This window comes from Molossus molossus, unplaced genomic scaffold (assembly GCF_014108415.1).
Source record: "Molossus molossus isolate mMolMol1 unplaced genomic scaffold, mMolMol1.p scaffold_m16_p_7, whole genome shotgun sequence".
NCBI lineage: Eukaryota > Metazoa > Chordata > Mammalia > Chiroptera > Molossidae > Molossus > Molossus molossus.
The window spans coordinates 64,997,923-65,021,272 of NW_023425401.1; the positions used below are offsets into that span (position 1 = coordinate 64,997,923).

The 23,350-nt window shown below is 38.8% G+C and overlaps 1 protein-coding gene across 1 annotated transcript in view; it reads left to right on the forward strand.

Annotated features, from left to right (window-relative positions):
• Nucleotides 1-594: 594 nt before the first annotated feature.
• The window catches only part of RALA (RAS like proto-oncogene A), a 117,489-nt gene continuing 94,733 nt past the window's right edge, over nt 595-23,350 (forward strand). The window contains exon 1 of the mRNA XM_036247193.1: nt 595-832. The gene's annotated coding sequence lies outside the window, so the exon portion shown is untranslated. The remainder of the gene's footprint in view (nt 833-23,350) is intronic.

The following is a 23,350-nucleotide window of genomic DNA, read 5'->3' on the forward strand; positions in this document are numbered from 1 at the left end:
GTCCAAAACATCCAAGCAGGCGACTTCTCCATGGGCCAGCAGTTAGATACCAGGCGCGGGTATCTCCACGGTGCGAGACCCTCCACCTAGGGCAGCTGACTGACCCATTTCCTAGGATTCGGCCAGCGACCAGCCACATCGCCGGCTCCGCTTCGGAAAACCCCGTCCCACAGGACAGAGCGGCCTCCATCCTATGACGCCCCGGGAGAAGGGGCTGCTCCCTAGAAGCAAGATGGCGTCCTTTGGTCTCCCCTCCTTTCCCCAAGAACCCCTTCTTGGTCCCCATAACAGAGACAAGGAGGTCGCGGTGCGAGATTCGGGAAACTCCACGAGGCCGCGTCCACTCCCAGGCCCCCGGGAGGTGACTTCATCTCCTCCGGCAGAGAGACCGGAATGGGGCCGCCGGAAGGGCAGCCCAGACCCGCCGCAGCACGCTATGTGGAAGCAAACTAGCCCGCGCCCTCCTAGCTATTGTTCTCCAGCTCGGCGCCCGACAACTCCGCTCTACCGAAGGAAAGGAAGGAAAGGAAGTCCCTCCTCCGTAGGCCCCGCCTAGCTCCCTAGCGCCCCGGAAGTGCTCTGCGGAGGCTGCTGCAGAGCGTCCAGGAGGAGGGAGGGTCTCTTGTAGGCAGAGCGGCGTCGTCCTCCTCCTCCTCCTTCTCTTCATCCTCCTCCTTTTCCCTCTGCCGCTCAGGCTCCGCCGCCGCCCGTCGTACTCCTCCTTCTGCTGCTGGCGTAGAGCCTCCCAGAGAAGGGCCGAGTACTCTTCGCCCGAGCCAGCCCTGCCGCAGCTTCCGGTGCCCGTGGGGCGGCGGACTGGTTTGCGGTGCAGGTGAGTGGGGCCGCGGGAGGGGTGGTGGGGGTGTGTCCGGTTGGCGGCGGGCCGAGGCCCAGGCGCTGGGCCCGCCGCAGAGAATGCACGTCCTGCGTTCTGCCCCGGGGCGAGCCGCGGGTCGAGCCCGGGATGGAATTTGGGGCGCCGTGTTCGCCGCTGTGCGGGCAGCGGCGGCGGCGAGGTTCCCCGCCCCCGTCACCCCCTCTAGGTTGGCCACGTCGGAAGGTCACCTCGCATTTCTGACCCTACGCGCTGAGGACCTTTCCTGGGCGGTGCCCGCCACCTGGGGGACCAGCTGCAACTACTGAAATCCCCGCGCCTGGCTCCGCTCCTTTTCCCTCCTTCCCTTTCTTTCAACTCCTTGCCTGTATTAAGGCCGTTAAAGGAATGGCTTTTTCAGACTAAAGTCATTAGATTTCAGGCACTGAACTGTTGAGCCGGCTCTGGGGCTCTTGCACAGGTTTGGCCCATATTCGCGTGATCCAGGCCTTAAAACGAGGAAGAGAATATAGATATTTTGAGTGAGGGGTGTTTCCTCTGTAATCCGTTCCTAAAGGTTTTCCAGAAGTGAAAAATGTGTTTTGTATGTGTTAGATTGGTATATGTGTCTAAGTGGGCGGGGGTGACTACGCAGTGTTGTTTTAAGGTTTAGGGAGAATTAAAGAGTTAACTGGCCTTTGCTCGTGAACCAGAATGTACAGACTCCTGCGAGCTCATCCAATTGAGGTTGTGCGAGAACTCCAGTGCCACACCCTACATGTAAAAGGGAGAAAAAAACACCTAATTTACAAATTGTGTTTGGCCATGATGGTAGGGGAAAACCTTTATAAAATTTGTATCGTAAGTTAATTCTTGTCTTTAATTACAACTTTAATCATGTTCCAAAAATTGGGTAACAAATTTCATTAGTAAACTCACAGAAGGCATTCCGTTACTAATCTATGTAAATATATTTTATTAGTTTTTGATTGTCTGTCTTCATTAATACAGTGTTACTATAAAATGACTCTGTAACTCTAAAACATTTTTAAACTTTGAATTTCTTCAGGATAGAAGCCTGTCTGTGTGTTTCCATGCAGTGTGGCTTGCACATAGAAGTTATTCATTTATTTTTTCATTGAATGAATATGGGTGCGCTCACAGTTGACTTCCAGGAGTCATTTATTTTATTGGACTAGGGTTTTTTTGTTTGTGTTTTTGTTCCAGTTTCTTCACACATGCGTCTAGACTCTGCTTTGCCTGTCTATTCTTGAGCATGGTCAAAGAATAATTCAAGGAGTTCTTTGCTGTCTTTCCAAAACTATCCTCCCCTGAAAGGTTAAAATGATATTTGGGGAATTGTGACTGAGCATTATAATACTTTATATCCAGGTTTACTACTTGAGCATGTTTGTCCAAGGTTATGAAGCAGAGATTTCCTGGTGATAGTAGGTTTAAGTTGGGAGTTGATAGCCATACCCTGTTTTAAAAACAGAATATTTGGAAGTTTAACTGTTTGGAAAACATGGTGCATCACAGAATTGCTTATAGTGGCTCATTTTTCCCATGGATATATGAAATCTTCTGACATCCAATATGATCTTGACATAAATTACCAATAGTCGTGTTCACATTTCTTTTCAGAGATCCAGATGCTGTTCTGGTGTGTCTGCTGAGTGTGCAGTCATCTGTATCTATTTTGAAGCAGTTCTTCATACAACACTTTCTTCACAGGGCTTTCAGGGCAAAGGGGGCTAATTATAAGAAACTCTTTTCTGCCATTTGTGTGTGGGGGAGATAATTTTTGTCTATAGGTAGGTGGGTGATTTTCACTTAAAGAAGGTTCAAATAAAAAAGTGCTGATACTTTCTTTTCTTTCCAAATATCTGGTGGTGGTCCTGCACTGGTTTTCCAAGCTCAGCTTCAACATAAATACATTTTCAGAATCATTTGTATATGTGTGCATCAGTGTAATATGTACTCTTAACCCTTACTAGTTGGGTGGCAAGGGCAATCACTTTTAAAATACTAGAATAAGAGGGCTGTTAATGAGGGGAAAGACTATGATTTTGAAGAAGTAGGGAGACAGATATGGTTTTCATTGCTTTATAAAATGTTTTAATTCTTAGACACTAAGAAGAGGGAAGGAAGCCTGCAATTTTTTACCTCATTGACATTATCACTGTACAGAGGTCAGATTTCCCTTTTTGAATTTATCAACCCTCCTGATAATAACATTCCTCATACATTGATTGCCTGTCAAGCACTGTGAAAAGAGCCTTACTTATATTATTTCAGATCTCCACAAAACCTCTGCAAGATAGGTAGTTTTTCTAGACCTTACTAAGGCTAAGTGAAGCTAGGCAGCTAGTGTGTAGTATAGTCTGGATATGAAAGTAAAGATTTCTGAGAGCTTGGGTATTGCAGGAATCCTAAGAGGCTGAGGAAAATGAGATTCTGATTGAGCCCAGCTTCAGGGAAGCAAAGATACTGATCTCAGCACTTGATCATCAAGTGGGGTCTGGGGGTTACTCATAACCCTGGCCATGTGGTCTCATGCAGTAACACTCTTCTGTTTATCTCCAGTGTACCTACAAATACAGTGTTGCCACCTTCTATATATGCTGTAAGGGAAAAAATAGTTGGGCACTGTTTATGAAGTGTCCTATAAAAACAGCATCAGGATCTCAACTCTAGTGTTTGTTGATTGCTTTTCCCTCTGAAGTATTTGAGATTTGAGAAGACTTTTAGAAACCTATTTGTAGTAACCTTTCCTTAAGGCATGTCTTTTTTCTTTCTTTTGCTAAAGGATATGGGGAAGAGGTTGTAGGGGAATGGGAAGAATAGTAAAAGAAGCAAAGGTGTACTGGGTATGTTTTTACCTTTTCAGACCATATATCATTTTCTGTTTGGGTTTAATATAGAGACTTAAACTGGGCAGAACTCTTATAAGGGTCTAATTGCTATTCAGTGCTAGAAGAATTCTCTTCACTCTTTCAAAGACTGCAGTTTTTTTTTTTTTAAGCACTTTTGGCTTAATTAAGACTATCGTTCATCTCTTGGTTTAAAAAAAAGTACGTAGCTCTATGTAAAAAACAGCTCATTATCAGCCTTCATTAGTAACAGTTATTCTTTGTTTTCTCTTTAGCTCTAAGACATCTTATTGTACTCATTAGCATTTGGTTCATAATACAGAAAAAGTGAAATTAAAGCTCTGAGTTTTGTGGGGTTTTTTATTACATTTTTTTTTTTAATCCTCACCCGAGGACATTTTCCATTTTTTGATCAGGTAGAGTGGGAGGAAGAGAGAGAGAGAAACATCGACGTGAAAGGGACACATTGAGTGGCTGCCACCTTCATGACCAACCAGGGCCGGGGACAAACTGCAACCGAGGTATGCGCCTTTAGCGGGAACTGAACCGGGGTCTCTCTGGACCGCAGGCTCATGCTCTAACTGCTGAGCCAAACTGGCCAGGGCAAAGCTCTTGAGTTTTTAAAAGACTTGTGAGTGACTTTTAGAAGAGAATTTGTATCTTTGATTAAATTATACCTGAAGATGAAGACTTAATTCCTCAAGGTCACGAGGATAGTCTGTATAAGCCAAAAAAGCAAGTTTCTATAAAATATAATAATACTATTCTGAAAGACTTTCACAGCCAGAGTCCCGTGTGAGATGCAATAGATATAACCCTTGGCACAAGTAATCTCTTTGAAATGTGGATCCAATTTCATTGCTGAATTCACTTATTCAAGCTAAATATCAGAATTTGACAGTGCCATCTTGAAGAATAAAACAGCAAGATTGTGAAATGACTTCTACCCCCAAATGTAGTGTGAAGGTGAGGCAAAGATCCCAGGTTTTCACAAAGATCATGATTGTGGTAATCTAAACCACAGGATCTCTGCTTCTGTGGTCTTAAGCGTTGAGTAGCTAACATAGTAATGCATTGAAAGTGGTGGTGGTTGCCACACCAATGAGTGATTGCAAATGCTTTAGTTCAGTTGCTCTGTCTAGATCTACTCTGCATTACTGCAGCAGCCTTTTAATTGCTGGTTGCTTACCACCACCTCCCCCTCCTCTTTCCTCCACATCTGGTTAGAGCAATCATGATACTCCCCTGCTTAAAACCTTTTTGCAGCCCTGGCCGGTTTGGCTCAGCGGTTGGAGTGTCGGCCTGCGGTACAGAGAGACCCGGGTTCGGTTCCCGCTAAGGGCACGTACCTCGGTTGCAGTTTGTCCCCGGCCCTGGTTGGTCGTGCAGGTGGCAGCCACTCGATGGGTCCCTTCACGTCGATGTTTCTCTCTCTCTCTCTCTTCCTCTCCCTCCCGCTCTATCTGAACAAAAAATGGAAAAATGTCCTCGGGGGAGGATAAAAAAAAAACCAAAAAACCTTTTTGCAGTACCTTCTTGACCATTAATAAAATCCAACTTTTATCCTCAGTCACATATACAAAAACCTTCAAGATCTACTCTTTCCTTAAACCCCATAACCTCACCTCTTTTCTTCCAGGATATTCAGTTTCACCAATACCAAGCTTCTGGAATCTAGTATTTTCTCAGGCCCCCATTTTCTGTTCTAGTAATTCTAGCCACTCCTTCCCCCAGTCTAGTATACTCCTTTTGGTCCTTCAGAACTCAGTTTAGGTTATGTCCCCCCAAATTATATCTTGATTAGATTATTTCTCTCTGTGTTTTTCTTTATTGATTTTCAGAAAGAGAGGAAGGGAGAAGGAGAGAAAGATAGGAACATCTATGAGAGAGAACATCAATTGACCACCTCTTGCATGCCCCCCACTAGGGATTGGGCCCACATCCTGGACATGTGCCCTGACCAGGAATCCAACCAGCGATCTCTTGTGGGTTGACGCTCAACCATTGAGCCACACCGGTAGGACTAGATTCTTTCTCTTGATACCATTCCTCAGGGGGAATAAAAGACAGACAAAAAACAACTTTCAAGACTGAGCTAGTTGCTTCTCTTAAGTGCCACCGTAAAATTTATTACAGCTCTTACTATACTATGGACAGTGCCTTCATTAACCTATTGTAAATTTTGTTAACCACAATCCACAGTAACCTCATAACCACATGCACATACGCTCTTAAAAGCCTTCATGGGCCTCTATCAGAAGCTCCCAAATGTTCTCAGTTCATGGCAGCCTTATTACGTCAATAATTTTTTCACAGCATCCCTGGGTCAAAAGAAACATGTAACAGTTTTATTTCTTAAATAATTAGGTCCAAATAATATGTATTTACATCCTGACAACTTAGAAGCTATTTGAAAAAACTGATACACAAAAATTAAATAACTTTTATTCTTAACTGCATAGTATGCCATTGTATGTACCATAGTTTGGTCAACCAGTCTCCTGTACTTGGACATTTAAGTAATTTCCATATTTTTTTATTACAAATGATGTTATAATGAACAACTTTGCATGTATGTATTTTTGTATTGTTGGAGGTATATCTTCAAGATAAATGTATGTATAAAATGTGTTAGGTATTGCCAAATTCCTCTGCCCCTGTGCCTCCCCTCACCTGTGCATTACCTTTGCTCCAAGGGCCCTTCTTTTGCCTCTGTAATTTGTTTCCTTAGCCCACTTCTTCTACAGCTTACTCTACTACCTCTGTAACTTTATAAATAAACTTTCTCTTATAATTTGAGTTTCTTTGCTAAATTCAAGAACCAAGGTTAATAACACATCATCTGTATATTGTATTGTGTGTTCACCACTCCAAGTCAAGTCTCCTTCCATCACTATTTGTCTCCCCTATACCCTATACTTTTTGTATTACAGAAAAAAAGTGTCACAATCTTGCCAACAAGAGTATATTTTTATGATTTTGAATTTCTGCCAATCTGTTAGGTTAGAAATGGTGTCCTGGTATAGTTTTAATTTGTATTCCTCTTACTACAAGTGAATTTAACATTTTTGTGTATGTTTAAGGACCATTTTTTACATGTTTAAATTATTCTGTTCATGTTATCTACTTTCTAATAATAATTTTTGGTCTTCATTTCTTCAGATTTAAAACATTATTTAAGAATATTTGCCATTTAACTTTGACATATGTTGCAAATATTTTGCTCAGTCATCTTTTGGCATTGCTTATGGTGGGTTTTTCATTTTTGTTTTTGCTATGCAAAAGTTTCTTTTTGAATAGTCAAATATATTAATGTTAAATTTATTACATCTGAATTTTTAGTCTTAGTTAGAAAGCCTTTCCCTACCAGGTTATAGAGGAATTCACCCATGTTTTCGTCTAGTACTAATAGAGTTTCATTTTTCACAGTTCTCTGATCTAGGAGTATATTTTGGTATATCGGGTGAGGAATGCATCCAGTTTGATCCTTTTTCACATGATTATCCAGTTATCCAATGCCATTTATTAAAACAACAACAACAACAAAAGAAAAAGAAAAATTGTCCCCTTTGTCATATGAAAGATTTCTTTTTTTAAAATAATTTTTTATATTTTATTCATTTATTTTTGTTACAGATGTTTCTCTTTTTTCCCCATTGACACCCCCCTCCCCACCCTGTCCCCAACTTTGTTGTCCATATCCATTGGTCATGCATACATGTATATAAGTTCTATGGTTTATCTCCTCTCCCTACCCCCTCTTCTGGGGATTGTCGGTCTGTATCCTACTTTTATGTCTCTGGGACTGCCCTGTTCTTCATATGAAAGATTTCGAAATGTAGTTGGGTATATTTTATTCTGTTGGATTGTCTGACTATTCATGTGCTAGTACCATACTGTTTTAGTCATAGAGGCTTTGTAGTATGATTTAATATCTGGAAGGACTAGTCTGCCATTATAGCTCCTTCTCATAGTGTTTTCAATGCTCTTCTTGCATGTTTTATTTTTTCATATGAACTTTGGCATCAGTTTGTCTAAGTCCATTAAAAAGCTCATTGTTATTTTTATTAGGATTGCATTAAACATGTGATTTAACTTAGAACTGATATATTGATGGTGTCAAGGCATCTTAACCTAGAACAAATGATGTCTTTTCATTTTCTTAAATCTTGTAAGGAATTATTTATAGTTTTCTCTATGTAGGCTTTGAACACTTAAGTTTATTCATAAGTATTTTATTTTAATTTTTTGTTGCTATTACAGAGTTTTCTTATCCATTCTGTCTTCTAACTGGTTATTTTTTCATGTATATGAATACTATTGCTAATTTCTGGATATTTCCTGCTACCTTGCTGAATGAATCCTTATTGTTTGAGTTACTTTAATCATTGCTTCTCTTAGATCCGATATATTGTCTGTCACCTGTAAGTAGAAATTTTATCCCTTTCTTTTCCAATGTTTATTATGCTTCTTATTTCTATCTTACCTAATTGCATTGATTCATATCTCCCAAACAATGAAATAGCAGTATTATAGTGTCTTTAATAGATATGTTGATTGCTTTATTGTATTAACTTCTCTGGATATACAAAGATGTACATTTGTATGTTAATTTAGCAATGGATATGCCTTTCAAAGACCGCAGTCCTTCACTATCTCTGTAAGAGATCCTTAATGGAGACGAATGTGGTAAGAGGCTGGAAAGGTTGACTTTCTCGGTGGGCTGCAGCAACATACAATAATAAGCAAGGTTAAGACTATTCCATGGTTTCCTAGTTCATACAACCATTCCTGAGTTTTGTGTCTGCTTCTCCACTCAGTTCTTCCAAACTTCATTATAGTCTTCACTTAGCCTGTCGTGGACGCCACAGTGACATCTAGGCTAAAGCTGCTATAGGTCTATGGAAATCTAAGGATTCCCTTCTAGGCTTTTGTAGTCTTAAATGATTTCTGTGTTTTGCAGATGAATTAGGCTCATGTTGTATTGATGTGGTTATGAGTTGGATCCGTGGGTCTGTAGGTTATTTGGCAGGGCTGATTTGTAGATGAGTTTATCTATTGGGGTGGCCTAGAATACACAGCTGTGGGTTGGTTCTAGACAAGTTTGTAGGGCCTGGATCATCTGACTTTGAGGCAATTCTTTCTCCAGAATTGATTTAGGAAGACCTAGTTCTCTGGCTAGAAGTGATATGTTGACATGGAATCAGGTGTTGTTGGCCCAAGATCCTGCACTCATTCCACCTACACACAATTATAGGTACACACCAGTGCTCAGCCTCCCTCCTTTTGAGGAGTATTTTCATTTCATTGCCGTATAATTTCATCCAGAAAGTTCAAGTTGCATATTTTTCATGGATTCTTATTCACGTTTATCTGGGTGCGTATGTTAACTCTCAGTTCACATCCCATTATCTATCTCTGCCATTCTAAGTATTTTCTTTCCCAGGAGTGCCGGGTGGTAGGATATTTATTAATTTCTTGTCCTTTATGCTGAGGTGTGCTTCTCTCTAGAAGTTTCTACAATTTCCAGTTCACAGCCTATTGTCCATTTTCACTGTCCAGGAATGCTGGTAGGTGAGGTGTTTAATAAATAATCTCTTCTTGTCCCTAGGTTTAGGAGCTCTCACTTGGTGAGTACTCTTGGTCCATGGCCAATTGCCCATCCCCACTTTTCCTGGCACCCATGGGTTGCCTTTTACTCTCTGGGTCTTGCTGCCTAACTGTCATGCAGTTTGGCCTTGGATGGGCGCAGGGGAGGAGGGGTCTCATTCTAATGGTAGTGCTTGGTCTGGAGGCTGATTTTTTTTTTTTAATTTAATTTTTTTTTTTAAGAGAAATAGAAACATTGATGTGAGGAACATTGATCAGCTGCCTCCTACATCCTCCCTCCCTCCCCCCACTGGGGATCAAGCCTGCAACCTGGGCATGTGCCCTGAGTGGGAATCAAACCCGGAACTCTTAGTCCATGGGACGACGCTCAATCCATTGAGCCAAACTGTCTGGGCAGGAGGCTGATCTTTTTTGTCCCCTATCCCCTTTAGTTTAAAGACAGTCTGTTTCCCCTCATTTTTCTGCCTCAGACATTTTGTCTGTGACAGAAAATCCCTATCCCCTGAGGTCTTAGGTTTCTGGGACACCAACCCTGGTTTTTAATTCTTGGGTTATCAGTAACTTTTTCAACATCCTATTAGTCAACAAGGTCTCACTATTTCATGTATCTAAACACTACAACTAAGGTAATTCTTTATGTCTGTTACTTCATTTATTCTTATTTCATGCTTAGAGTTTTTAGTAGTTGTCTTGGTCCTTCAGAATAAAATAAAACTTACCAGATCTTAAAACCTATTTCTGTCTTTATGTTTTATTTTGTTTTGAAGGTTATATTTATTTAGTTACAATTGTTTGAACTTTTTGTACATTCATTTGTTATTTATATTTTTTATTCTTTTTATTGCCTTTTTATGTCCTTTGCTTGTTTTGGGGATGTGGGGGGCTGTTTTTGTTTTTTTGATAAGTTTATTCACATACCATAAAATTTACCCTTTCAAAGTATGCCATCCAGTAGTTGTAGAGTTGTGTAACTATCATCACTATCTAATTCAAGAATATTTTATTACCCTAAAAAGAAACCCTGTGCTCAGTAAGTCATCACTCTTGATTCCATCCACCCACAACAGCCCCAAGCAACTACAGTTGACCCTTGGACAATGTAGGGGTTATGGGCATGGTCTTCTGTGCATTTGAAAATCTGTGTATAACTTTTAACTCACCCGAAACTTAACTAAGCCTTACTGATAACATAAATAGTCAATTAACATACTTGGTATGTTATAGACAAATAATGTATATTATATTCTTACAATAAAGTAAGCTAGAGAAAAGAATAGGTTAAGAAAATCGTAAGGAGCCCTGGCTGGTTGTTCAGTGGTTAGAGCACTGGCCTGTGGACCAAAGAGTCTCGGGTTCGATTCCAGTCAAGGGCATGTTCCTTGGTTGTGGTTTGGTCCCTGGTCCTGGTCGGGGTCATGTGGGAGGCAGCCAATCAATGTCTCTCTCACATGCATGTCTCTCTCTCTCTCTTACATGCATGTTTCTCTCTCCCTCTCCCCCTCCCTCCCTCTCCCTCTCCCCCCCTTCCTCCCTCTCCCTCTCCCCTCCTCCCTCCCTCTCCCTCTCCCTTCCACTGTTTATGAAAATAAATGGAAAAATACCCTAGGGTGAGGATTAAAAAAAATTATAAGGAAATTATATTTACAATACTGTATGTATTTATTGAAAAATATCCATGTATAAGTGGACCTGTACATTTCAAACCTGTGTTGTTCAAGAGTCAACTGTACCAGTCTACTTCCGTTTGTACAGATTTGCCTATTCTGGAAATTTCTGGTCTCCATAAATGGACTCTTACAACATATAGTCTTTTTTTTTTTAAGTGTGATACAGTTGACATATAACATCATATTAGTTTCAGTTATACAACATAATTTGATATTTGTATATATGTTGAGAAGTGATCACCACAGTAAGTCTAATTAACATCCATCACCACACATAGTTAGAAAATTGTTTTTTCCTTATGAGAACTTTTAAGATTACCCTCTTAGCAACTTTCAAATATGTAATACAGTATTATTAACTATAATCACCATGCTATATATTAAAGCCCAATGACTGACTTATTTTCTCACTGGAATTTTTTAGCTTTTGGTCCCCTTCACCCATATTGCCCTGCCTCTGGCAACCACCAATTTGGTCTCTGCATTTATGAGCTTGGGCTTTTCTTTTTTTTAGATCCACATGTAAGTGATATCACACTGTATTTGTCTTTCTGTTGACAATGTAAGAAACATTCTAACCTACAGAGAACTTTTGTGAGTTTATTTGAGCCAAACTGTTAACAATTGCCGAGAAGCAAAATCTCAACAGTTTGAGATAATGCTTCAGAGAATGGCAGTTTTGCACCTTATTTTATTATTTATTTAAATGTTTTTTATTGATATATATATATATCATATATATTTCTTTTTTTAGAGAGAGAGAGAGAAATATTGATGTGAGAGAAACACTGATCAGCTGCCTCCTGCATGCCTGCTACTGGGGATCGAGCCTGCAATCCCGGCATGTGCTCTGGCTAGAAATTGAACCAGGACCTCTCAGTCCATGGGATGATGCTCAATCCACTGTGCCACGCCAGCACTTTATTTTATACAAAAGAAAATAGTTTATTTATCAAACCTAGCAATTTCATCTTTAAGTATATATCCATGAGAAATGAAAACATATGTCTAAAAGAGTTGTATGTGAATGTTCAGAGCCAGATTATTCATAATAACCAAAAATGGAGAAGCATTCCAAATGTTCATCGCAAAATGTGATATATATCCACAGAATGGAATAGTTACTGTTCATCAATAAAAAGGAAAGCACTACTATACATGATGAACTAGAAAAAATTATGCTAAGTAAAAAGAAAACCAATAATGCTTGTGTTTATATGTAATGTTTAGAAAAGGCAAATCTATGGAGCAGAATATAAGCTAATGGTTGGCTGGAACGGTTTGGATAACTACAAATGGGCAGAAGGGATTTTACTGAAGCGATGAAAAATGTTTATTTTTTTAAATTAGTTTTTAATTTTTTTCCTCACCCGTGGACATTTTTGTATTTATTTTCAGATAGAGCGGGAGGGACAGAGGGGGGGAAGAGAGAGAGAGAGAGAGAGAGAGAGAGAGAGAGAAACATCCACATGAGAGAGACACATCATCTGATTGCCACCCATATAATCCCAACCAGGACGGGGACAAACTGCCACCGAGGTTATGTGTCCTTAGCAGGAACTGAACCTGGGACTCTTTTGTCCGCAAGCTGACACTCTAACTGCCAAGCCAAACCGGCCAGGGCTGAACAATGTTTTAAAACTGGATTATGGTGATGATTACACAATACAGTAAAGTTACTAAAAATGACTATAAACCTAAAATGGGTACATTTTATAACATGCAAATTATATCAAAAAAGTTCATCAGAAAAAATGAAATAAAAGAGACTGAAGACATAATAAGCAAACAAAAATAATGAGTCTTGATTGAATCCTGGATCAGGGGTTAAAAACAGCTATTAAAGACATTAGGCAACAACTTGACAAATCTGAATTTGGGCTAAATATTAGATGATGTTATTGAATTACTACTAATTTTATTAGGTGTTACAAAATATTATGGTCATACAGGAGGATGCTTTTACTTTCTGAAGATGCAAGCTGGAGTACACAGAGGTGAAGTTTCATATCTCCGACATTCTTTTAAATAGTTTAGAAAACATCTATACTTAAGAAAGATAGCCCTGGCCAGTTTGGCTCAGTGGTTAGAGCATCGGCCTGCAGTTCAGAGAGACCCAGGTTCGGTTGTGGTTAAGGGCACATACCTCGGTTGCAGTTTGTCCCCAGCCCTGGTTAGGTCATGCGGGAGGCAGCCATTCAATGTGTCCCTTTCACGTCGACGTTTCTCTCCCTCCCACTATATCTGAACAAAAAGTGGAAAAATATCCTCGGGTGAAAATGAAAAAGGAAAAAGAAAAAAGAAAAAGGTATAGCAAATGTAGCAAAACAATAATTGGTAACTGGTGGTTATAGACTTTCAATATACAACTCACCTATTTTTATATAGGTTTGAAATGTTTCAAAATTCAAAGTTGGGTCTGGGGCAGAACACTCATTTTAAAATGTAACCAAATGTAAAAGGAATAAGCAACACAGTTCTCTGTGCATTTAAGAAAGAGGCACATAGTTGATATATAAAGACTTTTACCTCTGGTCTGTGTGTTAACATACAATACAAAAAATAACAGAGAAAACAAATGGGAACTAAAAATATGCAGAAACTTAGCAAACTGGAGCATTATGAAAATGCTGTTGTTAACAAGTACTTTTTGAAATAACAATTTTAAACAAGGCAACATAATTATTAGTTGCTGAAATCTTTTAAGTTATGGGTATGTCCAAGAAGACATTGTTAATGAAAGTCAATAAATTCTCCCATCTGGAAGAGTACCCATTCCATCTATGTTGCTTGGTGGATATAAAGATCAGATGAGATGATGTACACAAAAGTGCCAAGTTTCAATTTTTAAAATTTAGTTTCTTAAATTTTACACCTTTCTCGATAAAGAATAGAAACATTGGATTGAAGTGTCATCTTTGGTTACTCTTGCCCCTCTATAATCAGGGTTCCTCAGTTTTGTAGTCGAACACCACTAACAATTCTTCAAAACACTGTCAGTGTTCATTATAAATTTCCCTTCACTACTCTAACAGGCATTTGTCTTACTACTTGCTATGCCACAATATGTAACAATGTGCTTTTAACAATTTAAAGATTTAACAGCTTGAAACTCATTAGACACAATAATATAAAATAGAAATGGTGCCCTGGCCAGTGTATCTAAGTGGTTAGAGCATCAATCTACACACCAAAGGGTTGTGGGGTCAGTGCCTGGCCCAGTTAGGACACATGCCTGAGGCAACCAATAATTTTCTCTCTTTCACATCAATGTCTCTCTCCCTTATCCCCTTCCACTCTCTAAAAATCAATGGAAAAAAAAAAAAAATACCCTCAGGTGAGGATTAACAACAGCAGCAAAGTGGGAATAGAGGGATCATACCTCAACGTAATAAAGGCCATATATGAAAAACCTATAGCCAACATCATAGTCAGTGGACAAAAAAAAAATGTTTCCCTTCAGAGGAAGACAGGGATATCTGCTTTCACCACTCTTATTCAACTCTGGAAATAGTACTGGAAATTTTATCTATAGTCATCAGACAAGAAGAAATAAAAGCATCCAAATTGGAAAAGTGGAAAGTAAAACTGTCATTATTTGCAGATGACATGATATTGTACATAGAAAACACTAAAGACTCCATCAAAAGACTACTAGATCTAATAAATGAATTCAGGAAAGTTGCAGGATACAAAATCAGTATCCAGAAATTGATGACATTTTTATATACCAGTAATGAACTATTAGAAAGAGAAACTAAGAACAACCCATTTACTACTGCAGCAACAACAAAAAATAAGGTACCTAGGAATAAATTTACCCTAGGATGGAGGTAGAAGACCTGTACTCAGAAAACCTGAATAACTTTATTTTTATTTTATTTTATTTATTTTTTATTAATTAATTAATTTATTTTTGTTACAGATGTTTCTCCTTTTCCCCCCAGATTCCCCCCTTCTTCTCCCTCCCCGCCCTGTCCCCAGCTTTGTTGTACATGTCCATTATTCATGCATACATACATATAAGTTCTGTAAACTTGATTAACTTTAAATTAGCCTTTACTAGGAACACTTTAGTTCTTATCTAAGCAAACTCATGTGATATTTGTTTTAAGCTAAAACATCCACACACACTTCCCACCTCCCATAGAGGAGAGGGACTGACAGCCTACATTAACAATGATAATTTGATCATTGTGGCTGGTTTTTCTGCACTTGTCTTGAGCGTTCCTTTGTGTAGTTTTCTTTAGCTCTCTGGGGGTTATATCAACTGTCTTGAAGTTCCTACAATTTTTTTTTTTTTTATAATTAGTTTCCTTCCTCTCCTTTTTTCATTAACATAGACTCTCAAGGTATGTCTTGAGATCATCTGTTATATGATGCATCTTTGAAATGCTTTATTTTTTTAAGTAAGGATACTTTTCAATTCCTTTTCATGACATTGGGTATATGCTGTGTATGCTGATGGTGATGATACTGTTGCTATAATTGTGATTTTCTTGCTCAGAAGAGGAATAATGTTTATCCCCCTGAAGTGTTTCCTGTCTAAACTCTTAAGAGACAGATATGACTGACATGTAAATACTGTCATGAAGCTGAACAAATAACTTTGGATACAGTGGCTCTTGCTTCCATACTCTTTTAGTACTCTTCAGGATTTATTTTAAGTGTGAAAAAAAATTTTTTTTAACTGAAAACAAGAAACATTTATTATGTCATCTAGTTTCTGTGGGTCAAAATTTGGGAGTGACTTAGCAGGTTGGTTCCAGCTCAGAGATTCTCATGAGGATGCAGTCAAGATGTTGGTTGGGGCTGCTGCAGTCATCTGAATGTTTGACTGGGGTTGGGTGATCTCTTCCCAAGGTGGTTCACTCACATGTCTGACAAGTTTCTACTGCCTGTTGGCAGAAGGCCAGTTCTTCACCCTGTAAACTTCACAGGGATGCTTGAGTGCCCTTACAACATGGCGGCTGGCTTCTCCCTGAATAGATAATGAAGGGAATTAACCACGTCTTGAAGAGAGGAGTGTCACTTTATGGACATATTTTTAAAATTTTTTTTCTTTATTGAATTTAGAGAGGAAGGGAGAAGGAGAGAGAGAAACATCGATGAGAAAGAACATTGATTGGTCGCTTTCTGCATGCTCCCCACTGGGGATTTGGCCCACACCTCAGCATGTGCCCTGACTGGGAATTGAACTGGTGACCTCTTGGTGCATGGGTCAGTGCTCAACCATTGAGCCACACCAGCCGGGCTTATGTGCATATTTTAAAAGCACCACTAACGAGGATGGCTAGGTGGCTGTATGCCAGGTGGCCAGGGCTGTCCTTTACAGCCCCTGGAACAGTTGCACATTGTTTCACTTGGGAGATTTAAAAAGAAGTGCAACCACCAGAGCCCCAGTCCAGACTAATAGAATAAGAATCTCTGGGTGGGGATTGGGGGGACAGACCTGGGAATCTGTATTTTTATTTTTATTGTTGACACTACTCATCTACTGATGGGCATTTGGGCCATTTCCAGATCTTGGCTATTTTAAATATCGCTGCTATGAAAATAGGGGTGCATATATTCTTTTGAATTGGTGTTTTGGGATTCTTAGGACATATTCCCAGAAGTGGGATTGCTAGGTCAAAAGGCATTTCCATTTTTAATTTTTTGAGGAAACTCGATAATGTTTTCCACAGTGGCTGTATGAGTCTGCATTCCAGCCAACAGTGCACTTAGATTTTCTTTTCCCCACATTCTTGCTAACACTCGTTGATTGTTGTGAGATGATATCTCATTGTGGTTTTAATTTGGATCTCTCTGATGATTTCTGACATTTAGCATTTTTTCATATGTCTGTTGGTCATCTGTATGTCCCCTTTGAAGATATGTCTATTCATATCCTTTGCCCTTTTTTTAATTGGATTGTTTGTCTTCCTGGTGTTCAATTGTATTAAGTTATTTATATATTTTGGAGATTAACCTCTTATCAGCGGTATCATCAGCAAATATATATTCCCATGCAGTGGGTTCCCTTTTCATTTTGTTGGTGGTTTCTTTTGCTCAGCAGCTTTTTACTTTGATGTAGTCCTATTTGTTTATTTTTTCCTTTGTTTCCCTTGCCCTAGGAAACATACTGGCAAAAATAACGCTCTGAGAGATGTCTAAGGTTTTACTGCCTATGTTTTGTTCTAGGATTTTTATGAATTTGTGACTTACTTCTAAATCTTATATTCATTTAGAGATTATTTTTGTGTATGGTATAGGTTGGTGGTCTAGTTTCATTTTGTTTCATGTACCTGTCCAATTTTCCCATCACCATTTTTTGAAGAGACTGTCTTTACTCCATTGTATGTTCTTTGTCAAATATTAATTGACTGTGAGCATGGGCTTATTTCTGGTCTCTCTCTTATGTTCCTTTGGTCTATATTCTAGTTGTTTTGATTACAATGGATTTGCTGAATAATTTCATATCTGGTTGTGTGATTCCTCTGACTTTTTTTTTCATTCTTTTTTATTAATGAATTTATTTTTGTAACGGATGTTTTTTCTTTACCCCACAGGTACTCTCCTCCCTATCCTCCCTCCCCCAAGCATTGTTGTCTAGGTCCATTGGTTATGGATACATGCATATAAGTTCTTTGGTTTATCTCCGCCCTACCCCCAACCTCCCTCCTGTGACATTGGTCAGTGTGAACTATACTCATTTCTATGTCTTTGGCTCTGATTTGTTCATCAGCTTTTGTTCATTATATTCCACAAATAAGTGAGATCATGTGGCACTTGTCTTTCTCTGATTGGCTTATTTCATTTAACATAATACTCTCCAGGTCCCTCCATGTCCTCTCAAAGAATACAAGATCTTTCTTTCTTACAGCTACACAGTGTTCCATTGTGTATATGTACTACAGCTTTTTTAGCTTCTCATCTATTGATGGACACTTGGGCTGTTTCCACATCTTAGCAATTGTAAATAGTGCTGCTATGAACATAGGGTTACATATATTCTTTCTGATTGGTGTTTCAGGCTTCTTAGGATATATTTCTAGAAGTGGGATCACTGGATCAAATGGCAGTTCAATTTTTAATTTTTTGGGGAAACACCTTATAGTTTTCCAGAGTGGTCGCACCTGTCTGCATTCCCACCAGCAGTGTACTAGAGTCTCTTTTTCTCCACACCCTCACCAGCACTTGTCTGATGATTTCTTGATGGCAGCCATTCTGCCAAGTGTGCGGTGATACCGCATACTTGTTTTAATTTGCATCTCTCTGATGGTTAGTGACGTTGAGCATTTTTTCATATGTCTCTTGGCCATTTGTATATCCTGTTTGGAGAGAGTGTCTCTTTAGGTCCTCTGCCCATTTTTTAATTGGGTTATTTGTCTTCCTCTTGTTGAGTTGTATGAGTACTCTATATATTTTGGAAATTAATTCCTTATCTGATGTGTCCTTGGTAATTATATTCTCCCATATAATGGGTTCCTGTTCCATTTTGATGGTTGTTTCTTTTGCTGTGCAGAAGCTTCTTAGTTTGATGTAGTTGCATGTATTAATTTTTTCCTTTGTTTCTCTTGCCTTAGGCATTGTATCATTGAAAATTCTGCTTCATGTGATGTCTAAAATTTTGTTGCCTACACTTTCTTCTAGGATTTTTATGGAGTCATGAATCACATTTAAGTATTTTATTCATTTTGAGTTTATTGTTGTGTATGGTTTAAGTTGGTTGCCTAGTTTTATTTTTTTGCTTGTAGCTGTCCAATTTTTGCAGCACCATTTATTAAAGAGGCTGTCTTTCCTCCATTGTATGCTCTTGCCACCTTTGTCAAATATTAATTGAGCATAATGTCTTGAGACTATTTCTGGGTTCTCTGTTCTGTTCCATTGATCTACATGCCTGTTCTTGCCAGTGTTTTGAACAGTGACTTTGTAGTAAACCTGATATTCAGAATTGTGATCCTTCCTACTTTGGTCTTTTTTTCAAGATTGCTCTGGCTGTCTTTTTTGGTTCCATATGACCTTTTGAAATATTCTAGTTCTGTGAAATATGTCGTTGGTATTTTAATGGGGTTATCGAATCTATAGATTGCTTTGGGTAGTATGGACATTTGAATGATGTTAATTCTTCCAATCCATAAACAAGTTATATGCTTCCACTTTTTTATATCTTCCTCTGTTCCTTTTTTCAATGTCTTGTAGTTTTCTGCAAGTAGGTCCTTTACTTCTTTGGTTAAGTTTATTCCTAGGTATCTTAGTTTTTTGCCGCAATGGTAAATGGGATTATTTTTTAGTTTCTCTTTCTATGAGATCATTAATGGTGTATAAGAATGCAGTCAATTTCTTGATGTTAATTTTTGTATCCAGCAACTTTGTAAAATTTGTTTGTTAAATCTAGTAGGTTTTTGATGGAGTCTTTAGGGTTTTCTATGTACAATATCATGTCATATGCAAATAATGACAGTTTCACATCCTCCTTTCCAATTTGGGTCCCTTTTATTTTTTCTTCATTTCTAATTGCTGTGGCTAAGACTTCAGTACTATGTTAAATAAGAGTGGCAAAAATGAGCATCCCTGTCTTGTTCCTGTTCTTAAGAAAAATGCTTTTAGTTTTTGCCCATTGAGTATGATGTTGGCTGTATGTTTTTCATATATGGCCTTTATTGTGTTGAGCTATGATCCCTCTATTATCGCATTGCTGAGCATTTTTTTCAGATATGGGTGCCAGATTTTGTCAAATGCTTTTTCAGCCCCCCCCCCCTTTTTTTTAATTTGTTTTCTTCAGCATCTGTTGATATGATCATATGGTTTTTTATCTTTCATTTTGTTTATGTGGTGTATCACATTTACTGTTTGGCAAATATTGTACCAACCTTGCATTCCTGGGATGAATCCCACTTGGTGTTGGTGAATAATTTTTTTAATGTATTGCTGCATTTGATTTGCTAATATTTTATTAAGGATTTTGATGTCTTTGTCATCAGGGATATTGGCCTGTAGTTTTCTTTCTTTGTAGTGTCTTTATCTATTTTCAGAATTCAAATTATGCTGGCCTCATAAAATGAGTTTGGAAGTCTTCCTTCCTCTTGTATTTGTTGGAATAGTTTGAGGAGAATGGGTGTTCTTTGAATGTTCGGTAAAACTCTCCTCTGAAGCCATCTTGGCCTCGGCTTTTGTTTACTGGGAGATTCTTGATTACATCCTCAATTTCCTTAGTTGTTATTGGTCTGTACAAGTTTTCAACCTTTTCCCAGTATAGTTTTGGTAGACTGTGTGTTTTTAGAACTTTGTCAGTTTCACCTAGATTGTCCAATTTGTTGACATATAATTGTTCATAGTGTTTGTTAACGATCCTTTGTATTTCTGTGGTGTCAGTTGTTACTTCTCCTCTTTCTGATTTTGTTTATTTGGGTCCTTTCTCTTTGTATCTTAGTTGAGTCTAGCTAAGGAACCATCAATCTTGTTTATTTTATTTTTTTGTCCTCACCTCAGAACATTTTTTTGCATTTATCTTCAGATAGAGCGGGAGGGAGAGAGGGAGGAAGAGAGAGAGAGAAACATCAACATGAGAGAGACACATCGACTGGTTGCCACCCGCACAACCCCAACCAGGGCCGAGGATAAACCACAACCTAGGTACGTGCCCTTAGCGGGAACCGAACCTGTGTCTCTGCCCTTAGCAAGAACCGAACCTGTGTCTCTCTGGACCGCAGGCCAACACTCTAACCACTGAACAAAATCAGCCAGGGCTTGTTTATCTTTTCAGAGAACCAGCTCTGTTTCATTGTCTTTTGATTTTTTTTTTTTTTGGTCTCTATGTGGTTTATTTCTGCTCTGATCTTTACTATTTCTTTCCTTCTACTTGCTCTGGGTTTTTCTTTTTGTTGGCTTTCTAGTTCTTTACATTGTGAGGTTAGATAGTTAATTGGAAATTTTTCTTGTTTCCTGAGGTAGGCCTATAGTGGACTGGTCCTGAGGTAGGCCTCTCAGGACTGGTTTTGCTGCATCCCATAGATTTGTGTTGTATGTTCATTTTGATTAGTTTCCAGGAAGTTTTTAATTTCTTCCTTAATCTCTTTGGTAACCCATTCATGGTTTAATAACACACTATTTAGCCTCCATGTGTTCAAATGTCTTTGCATGTTCTTGTTGCATTTGAGTTTTAGTTTCATGCCATTGTGATCTGAGAAGATGCTTGATATGATTTCAGTCTTCTTTAACTTGTGGAGACTTAGTTTGTGTCCTAACATTTGGTCTATGTTTGAGAATGTCCCATGTGCACTTGAGAAGAATGTGAATTCTGCAGTTTTGGGGTATAATTCTCTGTAGATATCTATTAAATCCATTTGATTTAGTGCATCATTTAGAGTCTGTGTATACTTGATTTTTTGTCTAGAGGATCTATCCAGTGATGTCAGTGGGTGTTGAAATCCCCTGCTATGATTGTATTGCTGTCGATTTCTCCTTTGAAGTCCTCCAGAAGTTTTAAAATATAATTTGTTGCTCCTATGTTGTGTGCGTATATGTTTACCTAGGATATATCTTCCTGTTGGATAGATCCGTTCAATATTATGCAGTGGCCTTCTTTGTCTCTAGTTATGGTCTTCATTTTGAAGTCTGTTTTATCGGATATGAGTATTGCTACCCCAGCTCTTTTTTCCTTTCCATTTGCTTGGAAGATTTTTTTTTTTTCATTTCTTCACTTTCAACCTATATGAGTCTTTTGTTGTGAGGTGGGTCTCTTGTAAATAACATATATATGAGTCGTGCTTTCTTATCCCGTCAGCTACTCTGTGGCTTTTGATTTGAGTGTTTAGTCCATTTACATTTAAGGTGATAATTGATATGTACTTATTTGTTGCCAATTTTTTTATTGTGATTGTATTTTTCTCTCTCTTCTTCTAACTACAGCAGTCCTTTTAACATTTCTTGCAGTGCTGGTTTGGTGGTAACATATTCCCTTAGCTGTTTTGTTTTGTTTGGCAAGCTCTTTATTTGACCTTCTATTTTGAATGATAACCTTGCCGGATAGCGTTGTCTTTGATTCAGATCCTTGGTTTTCATTACTTTGATTACTTTATGCCATTCCCTTCTGGCCATATTGTTTCTGTGGAGAAGTCAGCTGATGGCTTTATGGGTGTTCCTTTGTAGGTAAGCTGTTTTTTATCTTTTCCTGTTTTTAGGATTCTCTTTTTGTCTTTAATTTTTGGCATTTTAATTATTATGTCTTGTGGGCCTCTTTGGGTTCCTCTTACTTGAGGCTCTCTGTGTTTTTTGTACTTGTATACCTTTTTTCTTCACTAAGTGAGGAGTGTTTTCTGTCACTATTTCTTCAGATTCATTCTCTAACCCTTGCTCATTTTCTTCTTCTGGAACTCCTATTATGTGGATATTGTTACATTTCATATTGTCCTGCAAGTCTCTTAGGCTGTCTTCCCGTTTTTTAATTGTTTTTTCTTTTTGGTTCTCTGATTGGGCAGTTTTATTCTACATTTCTTATAATTTACTGATCTGATCCTCGGCCTCCTCTGTTCTGCTGGTTATTCCTTCCAATGTGTTCTTTATTTCTGTTATGTCATTATTCATTTCTAATTGATTGGTTTTCAGTGCTCTCTATCTTTACTCCTGTTGTTGGGCTTCCTTATGATTATTGCTCTGAACTCTTCCTCTGATATCTTGTTCAATTCCCTTTCATTTATTTCATCTTCTGTTGAAGTATCTTGTTCTTTTATTTGGAATTTGTTTCTTTGTTTCACCATTTTGGCTGTCTCTGTGGGTTTTGGAGCCTGCCAAATTTTCCCTGTGGATGTTGGTGTTCCATTGTTTGTGGCTCCCTCTACTAGGTTTGTATGAATGTGGGAGGACCTATGTTAAACACCAGTATCAAGTCTTACTTTCCTGGGTAGATTTGCCAGCCCAGGAAAGTTCAGTTATCCTGTAGTTTTTTGCCTGGAGGCTATTAGTCTCAGTTACTTGATGAGTCTTGGGTTGTAGCTCTCAACTGAATTAAAATGTCCCTTGGGTGTTCAGGGTAAGAGGATTTCCAGAAGGTGGAGTAGATGCTTGCTGGCTGTTAATGATCCTCAATTTGCATTTCTCTGGCCTGGCCCAGTGGTGTTAATTTTGTCAAGGAGGGGCTTTTACTTTTCCCAGAGGCCCTGGGAAAGGACTCTGATTAAGATGGCTACTGTCCTGTGAGGGAGTGATTCAGCACAGAACTCCTACTGCAGTCCCAGTTTTTCAAGCTTCAAAGTCTCTCCTCACAATTCCAGTCCAGTCTGCCCTCCCTCTGCCAGAGCCCAAGGTGAGTGACTGTAGCCAATTCAGTGCTGTGTCCCAGCCCTCAGCGCTGTGGATCCAGCTTGGGATATTAACCCCTAGGGAGCTGCTCACAGCTAAAACAG